The sequence below is a fragment of the Miscanthus floridulus genome, chromosome 16 (genome assembly GCF_019320115.1).
Source record: "Miscanthus floridulus cultivar M001 chromosome 16, ASM1932011v1, whole genome shotgun sequence".
NCBI classification, from domain to species: Eukaryota; Viridiplantae; Streptophyta; class Magnoliopsida; order Poales; family Poaceae; genus Miscanthus; species Miscanthus floridulus.
In genome coordinates this window covers 51,175,664-51,181,320 of record NC_089595.1, presented here as the reverse complement: position 1 = coordinate 51,181,320, position 5,657 = coordinate 51,175,664, and the positions used below count along the sequence as shown (strand labels likewise).

Below are 5,657 nucleotides of genomic sequence, written 5' to 3'. Positions count from 1 at the left end.
TGACAAGAGGATCAAGAAGAAGGATTTCGCCTCAGGAGGATAAGGTATTACTTTTTTTAATTCTAGTGTTAAATTATTTGGGCATGGAAAACTTCAGGAGTAAATGGGTAGGACCATTCAAAGTTATAAGCACCTTGTCACATGGAATGGTAACACTTCAAAATGACAAAGGTACGTTATTCAAGGTAAATGGTCATCGTCTCAAGATCTTTCTAGAACCTAAAAACCCACCTGAGGATTTGGATGTGGTAGATTTCCTAATTTTTCCATAGATTTACACCACTACCCTCCTCTTTACATTCCATAATGCGAGAATATCCTTTTCAGAATTAGTTAGGCATTAGAAACCACCATGAGAAAAACCCCACAAGAAGATCACATGTGGGGCCGGCTAGCCCCACCTATAGGCTGGCCAGGCCTACCTATCAGTCCCCCTCACCTCTGGTCAATTCTCTCATGTATTCTAGAACCTTCCCCCTCTGCTATCCCGTAGTTTCTACTGCATTCATTTTTCCTTCATTACAAAACCCTAATGGATAGGATCTTGACCCCTACTACAAGTTTTCCCCCCTATATAAATGAGCCCATGCCTGCCTCCATAGCATTCTATCAAAGCCTTCCATCTCCAGTAGCACCAAAGCTCTCCACCTCCCAAGTTCTAATGACTGGTAGAGAGATCATCCCCTACATAGTTGAAGAAGCTATACCGCTAAGCATCATCCCACCATGAGAAGTAGCTCCTGTTCCCTCCAACCAATCCTACTTTGCCCACGCCAACCATCATCCAGTGATTGCTTCGCCGCCACCGTGTCTACTTCTTCAAGACAAACCATGCCAGCCAGAGGAGCCAAAGATCAAGGGTCCCAAAGGAGATCAACCTCCTTCCTCCAAGGGCGAACAAGACACTAACCGAGGTGAAGACAAATAAGTTTGGAGATATCACATGTGCGAAGTACAAGTCGATCATGCCTTGCATGTGTATTGATGATGTTCATGTTGCTCCTGAGCAAATCAAGGTTGTGCTGTCGAAGAAGAAGAAGAGGGCACCACCCACTATCCTAGAGAACAATGAGAAGTGCCAATGGCCGACCGTTGTTGATGGTCACTAAACACCCAATTTGACCATCAACATTCCACCCAAACCAAGGTAAAACAACATCACATATGCCATATTTTGTTTAAAATTCACCTAGTTCCACTTGTACTTGGAAAATTTATTTGTATGCAGGAAAACTACAAAAATGGACAAATGACGTGCATAGGAGGCAATGGGATGTGGCAGGGGGGCCGTGGGTCCACATGCCACATCGGTCGATGCCTAGGGGCATCGCCCTATGGCCGCACCTCCCTTGCCATGTCACTAATCCACATAAAGGCCTCCACACTGCTTCTCCACACTTGATCCAAGTCGGTTTGATCCAAAGGATGACGTTGAGCTACTTTGGATCCATGGGCCCACTGTTATACACTTGGAGGGGAACAAACCTGACCTCCAAACTACCTTCTTGAATATGGCAACTGACTTACCTACATACAACCACCATCTAGAGGCCATCCATCGCTGTTGGATGGTGAGGCGGTGCAATGGACGATTGGCCGACCATGGCTAAAGTCGGCCGACACCCCACCACCTCATCTTCGTCTACAAGTACTCCCATGCCCTCTACACACTATAAAAGGGGTTGTGGAACTTGATGGAGATCATCACTCAAGCAGCTCTCAAGCATTCCAAGTGTTCCAAGTTCTCCAAAGTAGTAGCTAGCTAGTAGTGATAGAGTAGAGCGGAGCTCGCCTTGGAGTCTAGAAGAGTCTTCTAGTTTGGTATAGCTCCTCTTGTAATATTTCTTTTAGCATTTACTTTATTTAGTACTTTACTTTGTCAAGTACTTTATTTAGTAATATAGCTTTGCTTAGTTCAAGTCATGTCTTGCTCTTGTATATCATTACTGAGCTTAGGTGCTTGTCCTTTGGCAATTGCATCATTATTATCTTAGTGTTTAGTTTGTTCATCGTTAGTACTTGTTCTACCATCTGGTTAGGGTGTTTCAATCTTATTTCACCGAAGCTCGAATCAAAACAGTGAGTTTATAGATTAAGCATGGTGCTTAGGCTATATCTTGTCTATAGGTACAGCTAGATCCCCTAATAGATTGTGGTAGCGGTTGGTGGTGATAGCCCTATCCTTCCTTTGTATTCCACCATGTTGCATCTAGTTATTAAAATGTAGGGCTCATTGTGCCTTGTGCCTGATTGAATTTAGGGCAAGTACACCCCTCGTACTAAGGATGATCTCACTATCATTAAGTTACTTTTGTTGCTTAAGATTACATACTCTACTTCTTACACTCAGCTACACTACACTTCTAGTTACCTTTGTTTGTGTGGTCAATCTTTTTATCTTTTCTTTTACATTCACTATCCACGAACCCTTGAGTTGTTTAACCTCCCTACCTAGTCTACCTAGCCACATTTCTCGACACAGCTGAACCTCCTTCCTTTGGGAAAATATAAATTCGACACTTAGTTCTCACCAAGCGAAGTACTACATGATAGTTCTATGCGCTTGTAGAATCCCCTTTCCTATATACACACATATGAACTATCAACAAGCATTTCTAGCGTCATTGCTAGGGACACAAACCTGGTAGCGACATTTAGAAGTGTCAACAAGCATTTCTGGCACCATTGTTAGGGAAGGCAACTAGTGCGTGTCATTAATCTATCGCTAGGTTCCTCTAGCTAGTTATCTGTCTTAGTAACTCTTCTTTTCCTTTTTCATTTTCTTTTTAGTTACCTTCTTTTCTTCCTAGCACAATCATGGCCAATAGAACCATTCATGACTTTTCTGCCCCTTTGGCTGCTAATGTAGCCACTAGTCCTGATGTCATCAATGCAGACACTCACTTTGAGCTTAAGCCCGCATTGATCACTGATGGTGCAAGCTAGTCCTTTCTATGGTAAAGCCCATGAAGATGCTAATGCACATCTCCAACAATTTTTGGAGATCTCTAGCACCTTTACCATTATGGGAGTGACCCAAGAGGCCATACAGTCTTTGTCTTTTCCCCTTCTCCTTTTTGAGAAAAGCAAAATAATGGTTCTACTCGAACTACAATGTTGTAGATACATGGGAAAAGTGTTCCAACACTTTCCTTGTTAAGTTCTTCCCGATGGGTAAGACCAATGCTCTTCGCAACAAAATCTCTAGCTTTCAACAGCAAGCCAATGAGTCAATTCCTGAAACCTAGGAACGTATGCAAGAGTATGTCACCGCATGCCCACACCATGGTATGGAAGACTGGCTTTTGATCCAGAACTTCTACCATGACTTAGTTCCATTGGATAGGAGACATTTAGATGCTACTGCTGGAGGAGCATTCTTTTCGCTTAATGTCACATATGCTAAGACATTGATCAAGAAGATGGTTTCCAACCAAGGATGGAGTGATGAACGACTATAGCCCCGCAAGAGAGGTATGCATTCTCTTAAAGAAACTGACATGCTTGACACCAAGGTAGATCTGCTAGCAAAAAGACTAGAAAATTGTGAGAAAATGAGTGCCCAAGAAACTATACAAGCCATGGGCATCCACATGACTTGTGAAGTTTGTGGAGAGACTAGACACTCAGGCAATTTTTGCCCTAAGACCCATGCAAACCTCAACTTTGTCAACAATGACAATGGTTTTTGTCCTCAAAATCAAGGATGGAATCAGCACTCCAACAACCAAGGTAATAATTACAATAATTATTCACAACGTCCGAATAACCAAGGTAATAAGTATCCATTCCTTAAAGATCTTGTCTATAGTCAAGGTAGAATGACTGATGGTATAATAAGAAACTCCATGCTAATGACAAGATGTTGGAAAACATAAATGCTAAATTGGATGATTTCTCTTCCGCTATAAAGAATCAACTTAGCTTTAATAAGATTTAAGAAACCCAATTAGCACAACTAGCAGCTGCTGTCCCATCTTTTGAGAAAGGAAGAATTCCCTGGCAAGCCTAAAGAATTCATGGAGACCGTCAACCTCGTCACATCAAGGTATGATTTTGGTTTAGATGGTTGGGGTGTCCCTATTAAGAAAGGTGATCTTGGAAGTCATGTTATTACTTGCTCTATTGGTCCCCATACTTTTTGAAAATGTAATTTGTGATCTTGGATATAGTGTGAACATAATGTCTAAGGAAACTTTTGAAAACTTATTTTACACTGAATTAGCTCCAACTTCTATCTATTTGCAACTAGCTGATCAATCAGTGTGCTATGTAGAAGGGATAGCTCTAGATGTTTTGGTTAGAGTTAGAGACTCTTACATTCCTGCCTGATTTCATAGTATTAAATATGGGAATTAGCAAGGATGCACCCCTCATCCTTGGTCGTCCTTTCCTAAATACCACTAATGCTTGTATATATGTGGCATTTGGACTGCATTCAATTCGACTTAGATAGAAGGAAAGAAACCTTTGCTTTTGCCTCTAAAAACCTATCTTTTATGAGAAACAGGAAAGAAAGAAGCAACCAAAGAAGAGAAGAACCATAAAGCCAAAGCCAATTGAGGAGAAGGGAAAGCCTGGCAAAAACATGCCAAAGCCACAAGGGACATGGTGCAAGAAGAAAGAAGCATCATCTACGTCATCGTCGCCTGATCCTGTGAACATTTCTGAGGAGAGTAAGGAGGGAGAATTCCCGTACAAGGAAGAAGAACCCCCACATAAGGAGGAACAGCCAGTGAGTCGGTACTAGAAGGTACGCTTTTATTGCATTCCTACTGCATTTAGTATAGGTTGCATTTGTATATTTCCCTTTCCAACTTTGCATTACATGTTAGGTTATTAGTTGCATTGCATGTTTACATTTTCAATAAAAGTACTCATAAAGTACTAGCACTTAGAATAAATTAATAGTAATAAAATCTAAAAAACCAATAAAATAAATCTCATAATAGTTAGGCTTAGTAATAAATTATCATAGTAGCAATAAATGAAGAAAGATTCAAGGAGAGTCGCCTAACAAGAAGATTCTGACTTCCGCAAAAGGCAAGCTTGGGAGAGAACCTCCTCGCTCAGGTATGAAGACATTCACATCTACCTTGTATCTACATTAATTCTCTGTATCGAAAAAGAAAATAAAATAATATATATATAAATGAATGATAATAATATAAATATGATAATAATAATAAAATGAATGATGATATAGAGATACAGTAATGATAGAATAATCGAAAATAACAGAATATGTAAGACAACTATGCTATTATAATCAATGAAGAGAAGAATCATTAAAGGTGCCTTAATCACTCTTGCTTTGAAATTGATGTTTAGACACCTTTTGAAAATGATGAATAATTGCTCTATGATACTTTGCAAAAGCTTGCTATACAACCCTTTACTTCTCAAGTTTTGAGCATATAATTAGAGTTCATATTAAGCTAACTGCTTTGGGTTGCGAATGCTAGAACCAAGTATAGGATTTTGTGAGATATCTTGTGGCAAAGATTTGAGTAAATCTTTTTAACTTGTCTGCGGAATGGCTAAGATAACCTAGAGTTTTGTTCTTACAAAAAGATAAATAAAAAAAAACTTGCTAGAAGTTCCTCGATGGTGAAAATTTCCTACTAGAGCTAAGTATATATGCTTTCCCAATATGA

The 5,657-nt window shown here is 40.0% G+C and overlaps 1 non-coding gene across 1 annotated transcript; it reads right to left on the bottom strand.

Moving 5' to 3' along the window:
- Nucleotides 1-3,185: 3,185 nt before the first annotated feature.
- Nucleotides 3,186-3,292, bottom strand: LOC136514549 (small nucleolar RNA R71). The gene has a single exon (XR_010773704.1). It is a non-coding gene; the product is annotated as a small nucleolar RNA R71 (small nucleolar RNA).
- Nucleotides 3,293-5,657: the final 2,365 nt, after the last annotated feature.